Source organism: Mastacembelus armatus, chromosome 20 (assembly GCF_900324485.2).
Source record: "Mastacembelus armatus chromosome 20, fMasArm1.2, whole genome shotgun sequence".
Classification (NCBI taxonomy): domain Eukaryota; kingdom Metazoa; phylum Chordata; class Actinopteri; order Synbranchiformes; family Mastacembelidae; genus Mastacembelus; species Mastacembelus armatus.
Window position 1 is genome coordinate 622684 of NC_046652.1, and position 22101 is coordinate 644784.

Genomic DNA, 22101 nt, shown 5'->3' on the forward strand with positions numbered 1-22101 from the left:
TGTGATCTGTGTCTTCCACTGATTCAAAACAAGCAGATTTACCTTTAGTGTGAGGAGCTGCTGAAGGGTCCTGAGGAGGGTGAGCCTCAGACGTCTGAGACCAGAGGGATCCTGATGAGAGACAAAGGGGGGTGTCTGTTATTTTCATAGTTACGTTCATGTGGATTTGGTTTAGTGTCATTTTTAATGGCCACATGTTCAGACTCAGGTGGAAAACACTGCATGTCTTCCTGCTCCAAATGAAACACCAGCCAAGACCAGAATTTTCTCTTAGAACAGCACCAGTGTAATGTTTTCATCACTAACGTGATATCATCTTAAATCACAACATGAACCTTCTGAACTTTCAAGCAAATTCCAATTCAGTGAATTTCAACAAGTCCACTGTCTGGTTGTTGGACTGGATTAAAGTCTAACTGGTAAAACCTGAATTCTGTTAAAAAAAACAACCCTCTTCGTTTTACTGACCTTCTGGTCCTGAGCTGATGTCTGACATACTCTGCATCAGGTCGTTCCTGGGAATCTTCTCTAACACCTTCTTGGTCACCTCCACAGCTCCATCAAGTCCATATCTCTGCACCATCAGAAATGTTTGTAATAAGTTTGACTTCAAGTCAAAAAACATATTTTGCATGTCAACATTTGACTTCACACTTAATTTAGTGTATCCACAGGCTGGAGTGTGTGGGCAAGACTGCAGTGTCTGTTCCACTCACTGCTACTGTCCACCTGTTAGTTCTCTTTAGGGAAACTACACAGAACAGGTCCATGAGAAAAACACTGCTGTGTGTTTCTGGAACAGGTTTTCTTCACCTCACAGCTTAAGTTTGTGATGTTTGATGTTAGATGAGCTTTGTCTTATTGTGAGAAACTAAACTAAAGACGTTCCAAACTGTGAAATATTTGAAGAAATATTTTCTTCCTGTGCTCGCTCAGTAAGGATCCACCCAGGACTCCTACTTCTACTCATTTTGAACCCCAGTGCAACACGGACTCATCTTCAGCTCAGGTTACAATAGGAACTGTCTCTCACTGTGGGTCTCAGGATCCAAGTTCAGGACTGAAGGTCACAGGATCGGGTCTGGACCAGTCCCTCTTCACACACAGACAGCTGGATCCTGGACACTCTGGTCTCTGTCTGTGGTACTGACCTCTGCAAACACAAACATGGTTTTATTGATTTCACATCAATCACTGATCAATTGACTGTTTATGGAGCTCTGAATCCACAAATGCTCACAGACAGGAAGTTTCAAAGTTTCTGAACCAGGCCATTCAAGTGACACAGTAACAAAAAATGAAAACAGGAAGTCCAGCCACATGGACATGAAGCCAGAGTCCAGTGGACTCAGGCAGCACAACAACTGTCTTTAAAGCTGGGCCTCTGTTCTGGGCTCAGCTGCAGCTTTAATGTGGCTTCTTCAGCGGATCAGGACTTTGTGTCCACAGGAAGTCACGGCCTGTTGTTTCCTCCTTTAGTTTCAGCAGCTTTGTGTGGACCCAGGTTCTTCCCTCCACAGTCCACAGAGAGAAAAGTGAGTGTGAGCCTCCAACAGTCAGATCATAATAATGTTGGATTAACACTCAGCTGCCTCAGCTTCACTTTTCCTCCTCCTGCTGTCTGCTCTCAACATGGAGTCTGAGCTCACCGACTGAACACTTCCTGCTGCAACACAGGAAGTCACATGACTCTGCGGTTACAGCAGTACCACTATACACACGAGTACACTACCTGCTCTGATCTGGGTTTAATGTTGTACTGCAGCTCTACTGGGTACTGAACTTACAGGTACTACTAGTTATATATACTTCTAGCCTGCTTTTTAGTGTATTTGCAGTACACTTTGAAGTACAGAGCAAATAAACTGTGATATATACTGTTAGTTAGTACTCACATTACACTCCAATCCTTTTAGTGTGTTTGCAGAAAGACCAGTCCACCTAGGACCCCAAGCCCACTACACAACAAAGGCCAGGACATGGTCCCAGCAGCTGGTGCTCTGAGGTTCCGGGTACCAACAAGTGGACAACATGAATTAAATCCAACACAGCAACACACACAATGTGAGTATTTACTCTAAAGTACTCCACCTAATACTACAAGACAATACCTAAATGTTGTGCATAAGTAGGGATGGGAATTGAGACCAGGACCAGTATTGATTCTGCCTATTGGCCCGATTCTTTATTGATTCGCTTATTGATTCCTGATCAGGTCAATATGAGCCAAGTTTCCGTCAGTCAAACTAAAGTCCAGGCTGGATATACTTTTTGTTTCTGACGCACTTTTCCCAGAAAGGTCCCAGAGCTGTCGTCTCCAGAAACTCACAGGAAACAGGACGACAGCTCTTCAACACGACTCGGACTTTCACCTTTCACAGAAACTACTGAGCAAAAATCCTCAATATATAAAAACTGGACCAGGACCATGGACCAGACCAGCGCATAGTCCAGCTCCTACAGTCCCCCCTGAACTGGAGTCTCAGACAGTGAAACCATAAAGAAAATAAGAGTCGGACTTACCCTGCCTCACAAACTATTAGTTTGATAACTAACGCTGCTCCCACTACACCACGACACTTCCTATCCAGCTCCTTCACGTTAAAAGCCTCGCCTCGCCTCGCCTCAATACGTCTAAAAATACCTCGGTGGGGACGGAGGGGGATCGGAAATAAATAAACAGGAGGTTGCAGCCAGAGACACTTCACCGCGGTGAGGTCAGGCTGCTTCGTCCCACGTGATTTACTGGAATCCCCCCCGTTTCCACCAAAGCATCGTGATAAGAGGGGAAAAGCCTGTTACTGCTCAAAGTCCCCGTGGACCCCGAGTATTTCCTATGAAAATGGGGGTTTAAAAGCCACAGATTTTTAATCTTTTATTGCAGCTCTTAGAGCCAAATGGCTTAAAGGTTGTATTTCCCAGCCTCAATCAATATGGTACCACATCCCAATAGTTTGTTTAATAAGGTTGAAGGGATTGATTTTCTGCTTAAATGTGATTTTGAGATCCCCAAATTTCCTGTCAAATTATCAAATTTCCACAAACAACCCCTTAATTTTGGAAAAATATTATTGTCCCACAGTTTTTCACCCCATAATGCACTGCTGTGGAATAACAGGGCTATTACTATAAAGAAGTCCGTTTTTAAATCTGATTGGTACAATAAAGACATTAAATTTGTTACTGATATCTTAAATTCCAACGGCCAAATACTCTCCTTAGAAGAATTTTAAATTGTTGGGATTGCTGTGCAAAGCAGCAAAGCCCAAGGTATGTTCTTCGTTTTTTCTCTTTATTATTATTCTGCCGTTTTTCGGTCGCTATCTAGTCCTACACCGTTCGACGTAGAAACGTCATTCAAACATCGTCGCGTTCAGTTCGATGAGGAGATGGGTGCTTCTACTTTTTTCAGCGATATCTTTCATAATTTCCGAAATATTCCAGGTTTTGTTGGAATTTTTTCCCATAGGAATGAACGGAGAGAACGTTAAAATCCCCTTCAACTTTGTCCTCTTTCAGCTTTAACTGTGTCAGCATACTTTCAGCTAGAAACACCATTGTATTCAGCTTTTTAAGTTTTATGTTTTTTTTTAGGAAATTTCTGATTTTTACATTGGTGTCTGTTGGTTCTACTCAAACATTTAACAAGAGACACGTTGCATCTTTTCAGGCTGGGATCAGCTCGTGGCTGCAAGAAGACGTCTCTTCTTGGGTTTGTGGCTGCAGCCCCGAGCTTCACACAGACTTCTTTATTTATAGCAAACAAGGTTACACAATAGTTGCACAGAAGACCTTTAACATATATCACGTTCGCTTTAGAAACAAGGAAACTGGCTTTTGTCCCTATAGATTCATGAAGTTCAAACAGGGGGCACTTGGTGTCACAAGTTCCTTGCCCCAGAGCGGGTCTGTTTCACTTCCTAAACACATACATTCTTTCAACATATGCACAACTGACATGTGTTGAGCGGTCAACATTCAAAGCAGTCAAAAGTTCAATTACTCAACAAGATCACATGTACATTTACTTATAGCAGTGAGTAAATTCTATGATAAACAATTTAGACTTTTGATCCTAACATTCCCTCCTGTTTGACGCTCAACACATCAGTTGTATATGTTTCCCTAAGGGATTTTCCATATTCAACGTCATAAAGGTCAAATGAGATGGTGTCAGGTAATGGAGGTTGGGCGAAAACCTTCAAAAAGGGAAAAATTCCCAACCAGCCTACAGCACCGCTGTACGACTCCCTCATGGGTCCATCCTTCTAAAATACTAGTAGTAGTACGATTTTCAGCACAGATGGTAAGAGTGAACCAAGGGTCTGCTCCAGCTGCGTGGAACATGTGGTGTTATGAATGACTTCTGTGTTAACAGGACAGAGAGTACTTGCTGCCCCTAGGCACAGAATCAGCCAGTGGAGAGCCATAGCTGGGAGTAAGGATCAGATGGTCTCTTCGGCAGCCAAGGGTTTTGATACCGGCTGACTTCCACCTTACTCGGCTCCCAAAGGCTGTAATACTTTACAGTGGCTCTGGTGAATCCACGTAGGTCTCTCCTGGATCTTTACTGCAGTGGGAGTGGTCAGGATCACTGTATAGGGCCCCTCCCACTTGGGAGTGGACCAGGCCTTCCTTTTGATGACCTTTATCAGGACTTGGTCACCAGGCTTAACTCTCTGCACCTGTGGAGACAAAACATCTCTTGGCAGATTATTTGCACTCATAACTTCTCTAGTCTGCAACATCTTACTCATCCATTCAGCTAGAGTAGTTTCTCCTTGAGGCTTTTCACACACATTCTCACAAATGGGAAGTGTAAAAGATCTTCCATAAAGGATTTCAAACGGGGTCAGGCCTTTGTCTGTTGGCGTGACCCTCATGTACAGTTTTACCAGAGGGAGACATTCCACCCATGTTCTTCCCGTTTGCTCCATTGTTTTCCTCAGTCTCATTTTTATAGTGCCATTAGTTCTTTCTACCAGGCCTGCACTTTGGGGATGGTATGAACAGTGGTTCTTCAGCTCAAAACCCAGGTGCTTAGACATCTGTGTAACTACTTCATTCACAAAATGTGGACCATTATCACTGTAGACTCGCTGTGGGATTCCATGATCCGGAATAATGTTTTTACACAGCGCTTTAGCCACTGTCAGTGCATCAGCACTTTTGCTGGGCACAATCTCAACCCACTTAGAGTATGCATCTATCAAAACAAGGCAGTACTTGTATGTCTGACATTGTGACAACTCTATAAAATCCATGTGAATAACTTGGAATGGATAGTCCGGATTAGGGAATCTCCCTCTCTTTGGTCTGAGGTTTCCCTGTGAGTTATGCTTACAGCAAGTCAAACAGGATTTACAAAAATGTTTTGAATAGTTATTAAAACCTGGTGCATAGAAATACTTTTCCACTGCATATACCATCCCTCCTGTTGACACATGGCAAGGCCTATGCGTCAAAATAGCTGCCGTATGAAAGAGACTTCTAGGCAGGCAGAGTTTATCTTTTACCTTAAAAAGATCCTGCTCTATCATGGCCCCTTCTTTGAGCCACAGCTGTTGCTCAGCAGGCGGGGCACGCTTTTGCATGTCAGAAAGAACTTCAGTATCAATAGGTTGATTGATGTGTGCAAGGAGGTACAAGTTGCATTTGCCAAACTGGCCTTGGGCTGCTGGCTTAGCAGTAGCATCAGCTTTGGCATTACCCAATGAAATAGTATCTGCTCCCCGTGTGTGCGCTGCACATTTACAAACTGCCACTTTGGCCGGCAACTGAATTGCTGCAAGGAGGTCTAGCAACAGCATAGAGTGCTTTACTGATTGCCCACTGGCCATCTTCATGCCCCTTCGGGCCCACTGTGCAGCAAAGAAGTGCAATGTGGAGAAAGCGTACTGACTGTCTGTATAAATGGTGACACTTTTCCCTTCTGCTAACTGACAGGCTTGTGTTAAGGCAACTATTTCCGCTGCTTGTGCAGAGAAATGAGAAGGGAGTTGACCTGCAACACAGACTTCCTGTTGAGACACCACAGCGAAACCACACATGTTTTCTCCCTTATCATTCTTAAAACAAGAACCGTCTACAAACCACACTTCCCCTTCAGCCAAGGCTACATCCTTCAAATCACTACGAGGTTTACACATCTCCTCAGTGTTTGTAATACAACAGTGTGGTGTGCCTTCCTCAGCTGTGGGCAATAATGTAGATGGATTGAGTGTAGAGCATCTTTTTATAGTCAAATGTGGCTGGGACATTAGCCAGGGGGTCACCCAGGCCTTTAACTGCGTCTTCTAACTCTTTACATGACCATGGGCATCTAACTAAGAGGAGAGGCTTGTTATCTCCACTTACTCCAAAATGAGGATTAGGCACCTCAATTGCAGGAAAAATGCTAGTCGGGTCCGTTGGTGGCCACGGTGGGGGATCAGGTCGTGGTCCCCATGGCTCATCTTGTTTGACCATGGCTGACAGTTCTGTCTGTACCTCACCGTAAGGGCCATACTGCTTTCCCGACCGCGAATGGGAAGGACTCAGCCAACCAAACCCGAACGGGAGAGGTGGAGGAGGAAGAGGGGGAGCGGAGCCTGTAGACGAACCTTGAGACTGCGGTTCCGTCTCCTCCGGCTTGGCCTTTGGTGCTGCAGTCACCTGTGGCCCTCGGACCGCCAATTCCCCTTGGGCTGGCTTAGGCTTCTTTTTCTTATCCTCCTCCTGCTGGATAAGTGCTAGTGGCCTCCCAACAAAATCAGCAGGGTCCTCTTGGAGCGCTGCTATGAGGGATTTCTTATCTTTCCTTTTCTGTCTGCGCTTCTCGGCTTGTTCCTGCCACTTTACTGCTTCAATAAGCTGAAGTTTAAACTCATCAATTTTCTTAGGTTCTGCTATAGCCACTTCTGCTTTTAACTGAGTTACCAATTTATCGCATGCGCAGGTTTCCAATTTTCCTGGAAACTCATACTTCTTCTCCCATTCCCCTAAATACCTTGCGGATCCAGGGGAGTAAGTGTTCATGAATTTAGAATCCCCAGCCAATTGGGGTTTACTGTTTCCCTTTCCCATAGTTGCAACTTTTTGGCACAAGCAAACGATCAGTCACAACAGCGCGGGGATCGTCCACTGTATCAAGCTTCTACAGGTACTAATTACCTGCGGATACAGCCGTCCACCACACCCAACTTCTCAATTTTTACTTGTGCCCAACAAATAACACACAGTTTAAATAGGTAGTGACACTGTTCTACTCAGCCGACAATAGTCCGTCAACTACCATCAGTCACACATTCTCATTCACTCACACGTGTTTCAGTATCCCTGATACTTTCTTTTCGTCCCAGACGAATAGCGCTTTTCCTATTTAAGTGTCCCTGACACTTCTATGTCCCAGACATAGGGTTCGTCCCTGACGAACTCTTGCAGCTGCTTCCTAGTGTCCCTGACACTGCTATGTCCCTGACATAGGGTTCGTCCCGGACGAACTCTTTCAGCTGCTTTCTAGTGTCCCTGACACTGTATGGGGTCCCGGACCCCCAACCACGCAGCTTACCCCAGCTCAGATGTACGTGTCTTCTGGCTCGGCTTCCGTCAAGCAGAAACGATGGAGAGGACCAACGTTGGAGAGAAACAGCTGACCTCCCGTCGAATTCACAAGGAAGGGTTTTCTTCAACCTCCTGCGAGGCTGACTGCGCAGATTTCAGCGTCCTGTCCTTGCTGTCCTCCTCTTCACCGTTGATGCCGTATTGGAAACCGGGCGGAAACACCAATAAATGTTAGTTCTACTCAAACATTTAACAAGAGACACGTTGCATCTTTTCAGGCTGGGATCAGCTCGTGGCTGCAAGAAGACGTCTCTTCTTGGGTTTGTGGCTGCAGCCCCGAGCTTCACACAGACTTCTTTATTTATAGCAAACAAGGTTACACAATAGTTGCACAGAAGACCTTTAACATATATCACGTTCGCTTTAGAAACAAGGAAACTGGCTTTTGTCCCTATAGATTCATGAAGTTCAAACAGGGGGCACTTGGTGTCACAAGTTCCTTGCCCCAGAGCGGGTCTGTTTCACTTCCTAAACACATACATTCTTTCAACATATGCACAACTGACATGTGTTGAGCGGTCAACATTCAAAGCAGTCAAAAGTTCAATTACTCAACAAGATCACATGTACATTTACTTATAGCAGTGAGTAAATTCTATGATAAACAATTTAGACTTTTGATCCTAACAGTGTCTATGGGAGAGAGCTAGAGCGCGTGACGTCACCGCTAGAGCGGAGAAGCTGTTAAGTTTATGGAAAATTTTTCTCTCTAACTCGCCGTCACGGCCACAATTTTGACTCTTCATACACCATTTTCTCAAAAGTAGTAGAGATTTTTGTCTTCTTTCAGGCAATGCTTTTCTTATTTTCATAGGACCTACGGTTTTTCCGCAACGTGGCCAAACAGGCAGAGAGTGACTGCTCAATCTCTCATTCACTCCCATTATAGCGTTTTTGGAAAAACACACAAATGAAGGCTGTTTCTAACTCGCCACGAATCCTTCATTTTTTGGAATATCTTCACTGTCACTGGTTCTGTTAGTGAAAGAATTGTTTCGATAGGTCTTATAGTTTTTCTGTAGTAGCCCGTTTTGTGAGGTGAAGTTTTGTTTGCTTCTGCTTCACTCAGCGTGCTAACTGCTGCGTCAGTCCCCCTCCCACTCTGGGCTTAGGTCACCATAGTAACAGCTCAAAACAAAGTGGCTGTGCTTCCTACCTGTGGACCTACATTACTCGTATTGTTTTTATTTGGAATACACATGGCTATGAAATTACGTATATTCCTTAATACTAACCAAAATGTGTGTAAAAATCATGGTAACGTTAAGTGAGGAGCTTTGCTCAGTTTTCAGTTAAGTTATAGTTGACGATCTGCTAGCAAGGAACAGCCCTTCTTGCTTCATTGGCAGCTCGTTACGTGTGTGTGTGTGTGTTCACAGATACTTGACGTGAACATCGGACATAACATTGACTCGCGTATTGTGAATTTTCATTAGGATCAAGAAACGTTATATTTCATTTAATCTCATCCCATATTGCCAGCGCTAGCTTGCAGCACTTGCTTCCTGCCCGAGAGCGAGAGAGCTAGCGATTGCTGCAGGGACAAATATAGACTATATGCACCTTATTATTTTGGTTTGTGTGACGATAACATACCAGAAGGGATTGGAAATATCATTTGAATTATCAAGACTGCATTAAGCATAACAACTGGGTAATGCAGTCAGGTAGTGTCATTTTGACCTCACTTTCTCACCTGAACCTAGTTGTTTTCTTTGAAAAAAAAAATCTATCTTTAATGTAAACATAAAACTGAATTTTCTTTTATTTGTTAATGACAAATGATAATTCCAATCCCTTCTGGTATATTATCTTCACACAAACTAGGGATGCTCACACTGTTAACTAGTGTTAACTGAACTATTCCCCCTGGATGCCTGCCCCTCTCCCCTGCTCTCTCCCACACCCCCCGTGCACACTTCCAGGACCCTCCAGAGAGCCCACTGCTTCCCCCTGGAGGCTAGCTGCTCTACCATGCTCTCTCCCACACCTCTGCTGCACACTTCCAGGACCCTCCGGGGCCCACAGCTTCTCCCTGGAGCCCCGCAGCTCACTACCCCAGGCCCCACTCTACTCTTCCTGGACCCTCCGGAGCCCACAGCTTCCCCCTGGAGGGTAGCTGCTCTCCCATGCTCTCTCCCACACCTCCGCTGCACACTTCCAGGGCCCTCCAGGGCCCACAGCTTCCCCCTGGAGGCCCGCAGCTCACTGCCCCAGGCCCCACTCTACTCTTCCAGGCCCCTCCGGAGCCCACAGCTTCCCTCTGGAGGCTAGCTGCTCTCCCATGCTCTCTCCCACACCTCCGCTGCACACTTCTAGGCTTCTATTTCTAAGTCTCTCTTATTTTACTATTTTAAGTGCTGCTCTTTTTTTTTTGCCATTTGTCTATTGTAATGCTAAATTATCTTTTCCCCATATATGCTTTGTGTCTGTTCTGTATGTTGTTTCCTTTGTTTGTTTAATGGAAATAAAGTTTGTAGGAAAAAAAAGAAAAAGAAGAAAGAAAAAAAAAAACAAAAAAACCCAAATATTTCCTCCTAGATTGTGCCTGTGGATACGCCCAGATCATAACAGGAAGTGAATCTGCATTCTGTGTTGGAACCTGCTCCTGTGTTGTTGTCAGGTCCAAGGGCCCTTGAGCTCTGGACCCCTGGTTAATCCATCTATGACCTTTAGACAGTTGTAGCATCACCCTTATGAGTCGTCTCCTGCACAAATAAACTAGGGAATTGAATGAATATACAATATAGATGAAATGAACAAAGGCAGTGCTACCTGCTCACCTTAGCATGGCTTCCACTGTCACTTCCTGTTGGCTTCAAAAGATGCAAGACAACAAGAAATAAATGAAAATGACCCAAAAACACACAAACTAAGGCCAGTGAGAAGAAAGTGACATCAAATGACAATGTTGTGTCTCCATCTAGTGGCTGAAACAAACAACAACACTTGGTTATTTGGTTTCTCCCATTCACTGCTACTTTCTACAGAACTACATTACAGAGACAAAGCTTGGACTTTTTACTGCACAGCATTTCTCTGTATATGAGATTTCTTCTATAGTTCATTTAGAAGTAATAATTAGAGTTATTATAGTTTGTTGTTTGGAAATAAATTTAATTCAAATGTCAATCCTGCCAAAATATTCATTGGATCTTTGAAACTGAATTTGTTTTTAGTTTGATGTCATTATGTATTTTTCATTCATTGTTTCACTAAGAAGAATTAGAAGAACTCAAAGCTCAAAGTGTGACAAGGACTTTAATCTCACACTTTAGAGGAGGAGGAAGTAGCTTCTATGATTTCCTTGTTGTCATCAGTCTATTCAGCTTCTGTCCATAACAAAGATCTTTCTCAGACTCTATATTGTCCAGTAACAACAACAATAAAGACGTGGCAGGCTGCTCTTTTCTAAACTCAGAGTGAACAGTGAGGACAATGTGGTGTTCCTTGGGCTTTGAAAAACACCTTCTGGTCCATCTTCATGTCTCTGTGACTCCAGCTGGACCTTAGTGCTGATGAGTGACCCTTTGGACTAACATGTCCATGACAGCAGCCTGGTCTGAGGGACATGAGTGTAAACACCTGAAGCTTCCCACAGGAAATAATCACAGATCACAGCTGTATTTGATATTGTTTTATGCTTCACCTGACACACAACAGACACATGTAGGCCTGAGACAGGCAGGTCTGATCCACTGATATTACATAGACATCACATGTTTTTAATCCAGCTGCAGTGGGGCAGCAATAAAACAGAAAATCACACACACAACCTCAGCCTCACTCCCAGTTTGAGTCCATGTTCAGGGAGATGAGACAGAATCACACAGTGGATCAGAAAAGACCAAGAGGAGGGAGGTGATTTAGCAGAAGTTCACTTTCAGAGAACTAAATGCCATTTTGTCCTCAACAGATTCCTACAGTAAATACATTCTGCAGATTAAGACACATAAATACATATTCAGATTACAGCATATTCAGAAGTCAATGCATTCACATTATACACTAATACAAACTAATATTGGATATAGTGCACAGCCAGATGGACGTTTTACTTTGAAATGACACAGAGAGAGTCGGCCGTCGTACATCGGCTGAAGAAAGAAGTGGTGTATTAGCTTTGGTTCCTTAACACATGATGTGGTTCCTACTCTCCTGTTTTTATTTCTGTTTATTTCTCCCCCTCAGTCAGTCGACAATTTGCATTGGCTGGAAAAGCAAAGACAAACAACTGATCCACCTGTTGTGACCAACAGCTGGTTCCTCCTCAGCAGCCTATTCCAGTCCTGTAGCTCAGTGTTAACACAACATCAGTTTGTTGTCTGAACATCAGCTGGGACATGTCAACAACTTCTCAATAGGCAGAAAAACACCTGGAGAAGGATTTAGCCCAGAAAACAAAAGCTCTCAGATATTTTACAGAAAACATGTAGTGCTGCTGATGCTTCAAATGCAGAGACCACTGTGCATTAAACAGCAGTGAAGGATGATCATTTGATTAAAAGGGTCATGTAAGAATAATAACAATCCCAGGTTTCTTTTCAGCACTGTAGCCAGGCTGACAAAAAGTCACTGCTCTGTTGAGCCCAGTGTTCCCTTAGCTCTGAGCAGTGATGAATTTATGAGTTTCTTTACAAATAAAATCACAACTATTAGAGATAAAATTCAGCAGATGCTTCCTATACCTGCAATAAGTGAATCTTCTACTACAGTAGCTCTTGAATCATCTGTAGGACCTCAGTTATGTTTAGACTGCTTCTCTCCCATAGATCTCTCTGAATTTACATCAGTAGTTGCTTCATCGAAATCATCAACGTGTCTCTTAGACCCCATCCCAACTAGACTGCTTAAAGACACCCTGCCATTAATCAACTCATCTTTATTGGACTTGGTAAATTTATCTCTAGTATCAGGCTACGTACCACAGGCCTTTAAGACTGCAGTAATCAAACCTTTACTCAAAAAGCCTAGTCTTGATCCAGGAGTCTTGGCTAATTATAGACCAATATCCAACCTGCCATTTATTTCCAAAATCCTAGAAAAAGCTGTTGCTAAGCAGCTATCAGACCACTTACACAGAAATGAACTATTTGAAGATTTTCAATCAGGATTTAGAGCACATCATAGTACAGAAACAGCACTGTTGAAAGTTACCAATGATCTTCTCTTAGCCTCAGATAATGGACTTGTTTCAATACTTGTCCTCCTAGACCTTAGTGCAGCATTCGACACCATTGACCACAACATCTTATTACAGAGACTGGAGCATGTGATCGGTATCAGAGCAACAGCGTTAAAGTGGTTCCAATCCTATTTATCGGACAGATTCCAGTTTGTTCATGTCCATGATGAACCTTCCACACGAACAAAAGTTAGTTATGGAGTTCCACAAGGCTCCGTGCTAGGACCGATTCTGTTCACCCTGTACATGCTTCCTTTAGGATATGTCATTAGGAAGCACTCTATTAATTACCACTGCTATGCAGATGACACTCAGTTATATCTATCTATTAAACCTGTTAACACAAACCAGTTAACCAGACTTCAAGCCTGTCTTACTGACATAAAGGCCTGGATGACCAGTAACTTTTTACTTTTAAACTCGGAGAAAACAGAAGTCATTATATTTGGGCCAAAAAATCTCAGAAATAACTTTTCTCAAATAGTAGCTACTCTAGATGGCATAACCCTGGCCTCTAGTACTACTGTAAAAAACCTTGGAGTTATTTTTGACCAGGACATGTCCTTTAACTCACACATAAAACAAATCTCTAGAACTGCATTCTTTCACCTGCACAACATTTCCAAAATTAGGAACATCCTGTCTCAAAATGATGCAGAAAAACTAGTCCATGCATTTGTTACCTCAAGGCTAGATTACTGTAACTCATTACTATCTGGATGTCCCAATATATCCATAAAAAGCCTCCAATTAATCCAGAATGCCGCAGCCAGAGTCCTGACAGGAACTAGCAGGAGAGATCATATTTCTCCTATATTGGCTTCTCTTCATTGGCACCCTGTAAAATATAGAATAGAATTTAAAATCCTTCTTCTCACATACAAATCCCTTCATAATCAAGCTCCTTCATACCTTAAAGACCTCATAGTACCATATTATCCCAATAGACCACTTCGCTCTCAGAGTGCAGGTCAACTTGAGGTTCCCAGAGTTTCCAAAAGCAGAATGGGAGGCAGAGCCTTTAGTTATCAAGCTCCTCTCCTATGGAACCAGCTCCCAGCCTGGGTTCAGGAGGCAGACACTCTCTGTACTTTTAAGGCTAGACTTAAAACCTTCCTCTTTGACAAAGCGTATAGTTAGGGCTGGCTTCAGGCAACCCTGAACCATCCCTTAGTTATGCTGCTATAGGCCTAGACTGCCCGAGGACCATCGGTGCACTGAGCTCCCCTACCCTAACCCCCCCCCCTTTCCCTTCCCCTCCCCTCTCTTCTCTCCTCCCACCTCATGTATATTCCACCATTGAATCTTACTAACCTTGTGTTCTCTCTCTCCCCTAGTTTGTGCTCTCTCCCTCTCTCTCTATTCTCTCTGTACCTTCTGCAGGTGTCCCTGGTCCTGGAGCTGTATATCGCTGATGTGCAGTTACTGGTCCCACCAACCTGCAGTGTCTATTTGTTGTTTATTGTTGCTGTTCTTTTCTCTCTGCTCTATCCACTCACCCCAACCGGTCGAGGCAGATGGCCGCCCAAACTGAGCCCGGTTCTGCTGGAGGTTTTTTCTTCCGTTAAAGGGAGTTTTTTCCTCTCCACTGTCGCCAAGTGCTTGCTCATAAGGGAATTGTTGGGTTTTTAGTTTTAGTTTTTGTAAAGTGCCTTGAGATGATTTGTATTGTGATTTGGCGCTATACAAATAAAATTGAATTGAATTGAATGTAGAAATCCTTTTTTGTTTCTCTCAGCATCAGCATCATAATGAGACCAAAGAAATGTTGCATGTGTCTGTTTTCATGGAGGACGATGAGTTTGTGTGGACATGGATAAACCTCCAGGCACCACTGATTCAATCTGTTTTCTGGACTTTAAAGGATTCAAGAGATCTGATTAGACTAATGTTAGGACTTCCTGTGGGGCCTTAAACACCATCTCACCGTTAAGACGCTGAATCAAATCAATGTCAGTTTGTGTCCCAGCTGATTGACACACAATATGTTTCTTATGGATGGATATTCACAGCCAGATGCCAAAACCTGTGCAGCTCTGAGTTCTACCAAGATTTAAACTCTACTGGTCTAAAAACAGGTGATGAAAGGGGGCAGGTCAATGTGCACCTCATGTCATGAAGCTAACAGAGATCTTTTACTGACGGTCAACCACTAATTCCCATTGGAAAAGTAGATGAGACCATCAATGACATGTTTCTGCAGCATTTTCCACAGAGTTTCTGTGAAGTGAGATTAAAGCTGCAGCATCATTTCCTGTAGCTAACAGCTAATAATAATGGAGGAGGCTCATTGGATGTTAAGATTTAACATGCCTACATGCTCCATCTTCAGACTAACATATTAGAATGAGTAGATCTGAAATATAGAGAAACAAGATTAAAGTCCCAGGTGTCTGCACTGGAGCTGTAACAAACACTAAATAATGTCGTTCTAGGAAATATTTGCATTTGTATTGATTTGTTTGGACAATAAATGGATCATATGATGGTTTAAAAGACACAAGAATAGAAAAAGATTTGTACAGTGAAGATGAAAAACTCCAAAGGTTTTATCGTCATGTCTCAACAGAAGGAATTTAAAAATACAACCAATCAAAAGAAACAACATGAAACATGAATAAATGTCAAAGATTATTATGTTGTTGCAAACTTGTCCAGTCAGATCAGATTGAAAAATCTCCAATGATTCTTTATTGTAGCTACTTCACTGCACTGGTTTATGTGTGAGATAAACTACATGTGAAATATACAGGAAGATCAAAAATGATCCCAATATTTAGTTTAGAAAATGAAGGAGCTGAGTGTTCAGTTCATCTACTTAGAGCAACTCTCACTAATCTTTTCTGGAAACACCCTTGGAAGTTAGGAAACAATTTGTCGAACCAACCTGTTGATTTTGTTGATGATGTTATTCCAGTTTCCATGATATTTCATCTTAGTTTGGCATCAGACTTTTTCCTGATGACGTCTGAGAAAGTGGATTTGTCATGAGTCCCTCTGGGGACTTCCTGCCAGAGGACTCTTATTGTGTTAAGACTTCCTTCTCCCCGTGTTCTAGTTCCTGGCAGCTTTATGTTAGTTATCGTTGATTATGAGTTGCACCTGTGTTCAATTACCTGTTGTGTTCTCCCCTACTTATAGCTCCCTTCTTCCTTTGTCCCCTGCCGTAGCATTAGTTGTTAGTTGTTATTGTTATAGTGGGCGTGATTACTGTCTCGCTACTGTGGATGCCCCTAGTAGCAATTGTTTGTGTTGTGACCGTTTCACTTGGTCCTTTCGAGTTTATGTTTTGCGTTTGCCCTGGAAATCCCAGGAAGGAATAAACGCCTCAGTTGTCCTGCATTTGGGTCCTCACCTCTCCTTCTTCACACCACACCACCCACACCCCGTGACAGAATGCTACGGCCAAGAAAGGACCCAGCGGACACGAACGAGGAGGACCGGCTGATCTCTGGCTTCCTACAGTCCCTCTCGAGCGAGATTCAGGACGCGCGGTGTTACCGGGAGATTTTCGGGTTTTGTTCGGAGCTAGCCCAGGGCTTCACTCACCCTTCCAGCCTCGTCTCGCGGGAGGGGGCTAACCGGACGCTCGTCCGCCTGTCCGCCATCAGATCGGTCCTGGAAATGTGCCTGGAGCAGTGGACCCCCATCGACGAGGCCTGGGAGGTGTGTAATTCCCTCGCCCTGTTCCAGTCGCCAGTTTCCCAACTCCCGGCGTCCCAGTCCCCAGAGTCCCAGCCTCTGACACTGGTTCTCCCGCCACCAGCCCTTGATCCCCAGCCTGAGTCCCTCCTTGCTGCTGCCCAGCCCGAGTCCCCCCGCGCTGCTCGACGGGATCGCCGACAGCGACGGCGTCGGAGCAAGGCGGCGGAATCACCAGCGCGGCAGTCCGAGCCCAGCCGCCGCTCGTCGCTGGAGCTCTCAGCCACCACCTCGCCGCGGCAGCAGCAACCTGAACCCTCGTGTGCCGACGAGAGCGTCCCCGCGGGGGTTCCGACCAGGATCCTTCACCCTCAGTGCGCCGACGACAGCGTCCCCGCTGAGGATTTCCCCAGGATCCCGCTGCCTCAGTGCGCCGACGACAGCGTCCCCACTGAGGATTTCCCCAGGATCCCGCTGCCTCAGTGCGCCGACGTTCATGTCCCCGCTGAGGCACTTACCCCGCCGCAGGAACCTCAGCTCGCTGACGACGACGTCCCCGCTGAGGCACCTTTCCGGCCTTGTCCCGCGAGCTCCGGTGTGCCGACGTGGCCGTCCCCGCCGGAGCCCAACCCTGCCTGCCAGACCTCCAGCATGCCGACTCGGCCGTTAACGCTGGAGCCCTGCCCAGCCAAGTCTCCCAAGTCTCCACCTCCGAGCCCTCAGCGTGCCGACGACGGCGCCCCCACTGAGGGTTTGTCCCAAGCGCCGGACCCTCAGTGCGCCGATGAAGACGTCCCCACTGAGGTCCCGGTCCAGCTTTCAGAGCCTAGGTGCGCAGACGATGACGTCCCCGCCGAGGTTCTGCCCTGGATCCCTCAGCGCGCCCACAACGCCGCCCCTGCTGAGGTCTCCACCTGTTTTCCCAGCTCCAGTGTGCCGACGAAGCAGCAGCAGCCGCCTCCGCCTCCGGAGGTTCCCGAGCCGCAGCCTCCGCAGCAGCAGCAGCAGCAGCTGCTGCCTTTGTCCCCAGTGCCTTGGCGCCGCAGCCAAGCCACACGCGCCGAGGCTCAGCCCGCTCCTCTCCGGCTAATCCCAGCGCCTCGGCATCGACTGCAAGGCGCACCCTCAGCCCCTCAGCGCACCGATGTGTCCGTCCCGGCTGAGGTGCCAGTTCCAGCCCCTCGGCGTCGTGTGCGAGGCGCCCACGTCCAGGCCCAGCGACTAGCACTACCGTGGCCAGAACTGCCACCGTGGCCCGAGCCCCCAGAGCCGCAGCAGCCGCTGCCTTCGCGCCGCTGCCTGTCCCAGTCCCTCGGCGCCACAACCAAGCTACGCGCGCTGAGGCCCAGCCCGCTCCTCTCCAGTCAGTCCCTCAGCAGCCCGAGCCAGAGCTTCCTCAGCAGCCCGAGCCAGAGTCTCCTCAGCAGCCTCCAGACCTCCCAGAGCCGCCGCCGCGACAGCCATCTCAGCTGCTGCCGCAGCCTCCAAGGTCAGTGCCGCAGCCGGGTCCTCTGGTGCCGCCTTTCAGGTCTTCGGCTCCAGAGCCTCTACGGCGGTCGTCTCAGCCGCCTCTGCAGCAGCCTCCCCGGCCGTCTCAGCAGCAGCCTCCCCGGCCGTCTCAGCAGCAGCCTCCCCGGCCGTCAGCATCCCCTGCATCTCCTCGGCCGCCGTCTCCAGAGTCCCTGGAGCCGTCGCCGCCAATGCGGCGGCTACCTAAATTTCCCGAACGGCTTCGGACCCGGACCCACGCTTGCCTGCGTGGCAGTCCACGCGAACGGCCCCGGACCCTCGCCTGTCTCACGCTCGCCTGCGAGGCCGTCCTCCCGAACGGCCTCGGACCCACGCTCGCCTGCGAGGCCGTCCTCCCGAACGGCTTCGGACTTTCGCTCGTCTTGGAGGCCGTTCTCCCAAACGGCCCCAACCTTCGCCTGTCAGAGAGGCCATCCTCCGGAACGGCCTCAGACCTTGTTGTGCCCCCGGAGCCGATCAGCGGATCGACCCAGAACTCTGCCCTGTTGGGGGTCATAAACTGTGTTCCCACCCTGGACTTTTGGTGGAACTCGTGGGCCGTCTGGAATCCGGCCTTGAGGGGGGTGGGTCCTGTCATGAGTCCCTCTGGGGACTTCCTGCCAGAGGACTCTTATTGTGTTAAGACTTCCTTCTCCCCGACAGGATTATTCCTAAAGTAAAGACAATCAATAGATTTACAGGAAAATGGAAAAAACTAGAACATCATGTGCATAAAGTAAATGTAGGTGAAGAAGCAGGAGCCATGTGATGAATGAGAACTCAGGTACCATTATCTAAGCTTTCGATAGTAAGCCTACGATCATATAAAAACAGAAAGGTAGCTACTCAGTCAGGAGAACGACAAACTGTGGCAGGAAATCCAGGAAATTGGCAGAAAAATTTTGCACCAAATACTTTTTTAAAGATAACTGACACACTTAGTGTCACATGAGGCCGTTTTGCTGTGAAAATGCTGCCCTGCTGAGGGAACTCGAGCTTATTAACACCGAGTACGAAAATGCGAAACAGTTAAGTGACTCGTATAATCAAAGACTTGAAAAAAGAAAATGATGATTTGCGCGAACAAATCCAGGATGTTAGCAGACAGCTCCAGAGCACAGAGCTTTTAAAAGACAAGTGTAAAGAACTGGAGGCTGAGGGAAAGTCTGCTATGGCCCAAAACAGTCCTACTTAAAACCTACTCTGAGAAACGTAAGAAGCTCGCAAAGGAAGAGGCCTGGACACATAAATATGACAAGCTGAAGGAGCAAATGGATGCACTGAAGCAAGGGAATGGTCAAATTGCAGAAGATATTCAGGGTTGTAATGCAAACCTTGAATATCTGAATAATCTTAAAGCGCAACATAAATTATTGAAAATAGAGAAAAAGAAGCTTTTCAACCAACAGAACACGCTGCACAGAAATCACCATGAGCTGGAGAAACAGTTTTCAAAGCAGCGTGCTCAGATGGAGAAGAATGAAGGGCTCATCCAAGAGACAAAGAATCTGACCACAGATAACTGTGCACTGTGGGACAAAATTGAGACACTTTCCAAAAGTCTCCAAGATGAAAACATTCTGGGCATCACATTTAACTCCCTGATGTTGGAGAAAAATGCCATGAAACAGCAGAATAAGGCACTGCACAAAGAAGTCCAGAAACTTACCAAAAAACTGGACAAGGAGAAACGTTTGGAGGAATGGTGTGTGGCAGTGAAGATAATAAAATAAGAATTCAGCAGGCAAAACCATGCTGTAGAAACAGACATCCAGAAACAGCTTTAGAAGATGAAATGTGATGTGCTGGCATCACATTTCACCTATTAACCCTCCTGTCATGTTCGTTTCTCAGGAACAGCAATGTTCCTGGGTCAGTTTGACCCGGGGCATGTTTAATTATCCAAAAGTGTCAGAAACCAAAAAATTCCAATAATTGTTTGTTTACATTGTTTTTTGGGGGTTGGGAAGCCACAAATATGTGAAATGAATCATACTGAAAAAATACTTTGAACTATTTTTTAACTTTAAAATGGGTGAGTTTCAGTTTCCTCTTGCAGTCTAAAAACATGTATATGTATTGATCTATTTTAATAAATCAATGAAACTTACCCGAATTGAGTGGACTCATAACTTTCTGAGAAATGTAGGCCTGTTATGATTGGCATGGTTGGTGTGTTTAAACACAAACAGAAATATCTCAGGTAAGTGCAATATCTTATGAGTAAATGCAGATTTTTGTCATTTTTACACTAATGAGCTTGAACCCTGCATTCCTAGAAAGTTGTCTCTAAGTCTATGGTGACACAGACAGTATGTGTGGCAGAAACTGTCAGGAGATCCTTTGTCCCCACAGCCAATAGAGTCTTTAATAATAATTATGTTATTGACTGGGTGCCTTTATCTATTTATTAGATTTTATAGTGACATTTCTATTTAAGTAACTATAAGAGCTGCTGGACAATCTGAATTTCCCCAATGGGGGATGAATAAAGTATCTATCTATTTATCTATATGTACACATACAGATTTAGTCTATTGTGATTGAATGTCACTGACCTTGTGCTCTCTCCCTCTCTCTCTGTTCTCTCTGTACCTTCTGCAGGTGTCCCTGGTCCTGGAGCTGTATATCGCTGATGTGCAGTTACTGGCCCCACCAACCTGCAGTGTCTATTTGTTGTTTATTGTTGCTGTTCTTTTCTCTCTGCTCTATCCACTCACCCCAACCGGTCGAGGCAGATGGCCACCCAAACTGAGCCTGGTTCTGCTGGAGGTTTTTTCTTCTGTTAAAGGGAGTTTTTCCTCTCCACTGTCACCAAGTGCTGCTCATAAGGGATTTTTAGGTTTTAGTTTTTGTAAAGTGGTTTGAGATGATTTATATTGTGATTTGGTGCAATACAAATAAATTAAATTGATTTGAATTGAATTCATTAATTCATTCATTCATATACATATATATATTATATATTAGACAATGACTTCATTCTTATATTGATCCAAACTAAACGTCAACATGTTTACATTGTACAACAGCCCAATTTCTCATGACCCACAACATCCATTCGTCTTAGTATTAGATTATTATACCCTGTACTATATGATTAAATCAGGTTAAACCACACAAGCTACTAAAATAAGCTCATTTTACATACCAGCTTGGAGAGAGGAGACCAGGTGAGCAGTAGACCTGAAGACCAGACTCTGCCCTGCAGGCTCCTGCAGACACAGCATGCAAGGGTCATTATGGAGCTTGTTTTAACATCTTTAATCTCAAAGTACAGCATATTTTAGAAGCTCATCAGATGTTGCATGTGTGTGTAAAACATCAATCTGTAAAGTAACAACTGTGAGATAGATGTCGTGAGTAAAAAGAACAATATGCCCTGAGGTAGAAACCCACAGGAGCATAAAATAACAACAGTCAAGAGAATTGATCTTATCTGATCTGATCCAACTGTACATGTGTCTGCCACAAGGTTTTGAAAACGTGTCACCTCAGAGTCAGTGGGTGCAGCTGACAGAAAAGATCACCCTTTGAAGAAAGGTTCATTACACCCACGTCTGATCGACAGCTGCTCTGTGGGGCGCTTTAAGTCATTTAAAGGAAAAAGTATGTCAGGTAGCAGTTTAGATCAGACAGTTCCAGAAAAGGTGGCTGAACAAAAAAAAAAAAAAACATTAATTCAACAGTGTTGAATGAAAACATCTAAACCTGATATCTGAGCAGAGCTTTCAGATGTGTGTGGGCAGAGATGCATAAAGGAAATGTGGAACTGTGCTGTTATCTCAAAGTATGTGGTTGATTAACCACTGATACTATTATCATGGCAAATCATCCTCATGTAACCAAAATATCTGTCCCTTATCAGAGCAGAAACCCAAGTTGGTTTCATTTATTGCATTTAGACAGGAAATGTAACGTAAAGAGCATTTCAGGTTCAAGGCCTGAGTCTTGATTTCGCTGCCTATCAGACCTGCTCTGTGTTCCCTGTCACAACTTTCTATAAAATGCTTTTCACCTTTCAAGCCCAAACAGTCATTAGACCTGTTTCACATTCCCACAGACAAAAGTGGTTTTCTGCTTTCAGGATAAATCACCTGCGTGTATCTTGTACTCTACTTCTACATGAGCCCACAACAAAGGCACTGACATTTCAAATGGAC

At 45.1% G+C, this 22101-nt stretch overlaps 1 protein-coding gene and 1 long non-coding RNA gene across 3 annotated transcripts in view; one reads left to right on the plus strand and one right to left on the minus strand.

Annotated features, from left to right (window-relative positions):
• The window catches only part of LOC113121450 (NACHT, LRR and PYD domains-containing protein 12-like), a 63381-nt gene that overhangs the window by 13649 nt on the left and 27631 nt on the right, over positions 1 to 22101 (minus strand). The gene's annotated exons all lie outside the window — the stretch shown is intronic.
• On the plus strand, positions 1701 to 20604 carry LOC113121475 (uncharacterized). 2 transcript variants are annotated; one of them, XR_003294730.1, is made up of 3 exons: positions 1701 to 1789; positions 1917 to 2064; positions 20543 to 20604. It is a non-coding gene; the product is annotated as an uncharacterized LOC113121475 (long non-coding RNA). The 2 variants fall into 2 exon arrangements; XR_003294731.1 differs by lacking the exon at positions 20543 to 20604 and adding an exon at positions 14171 to 14216.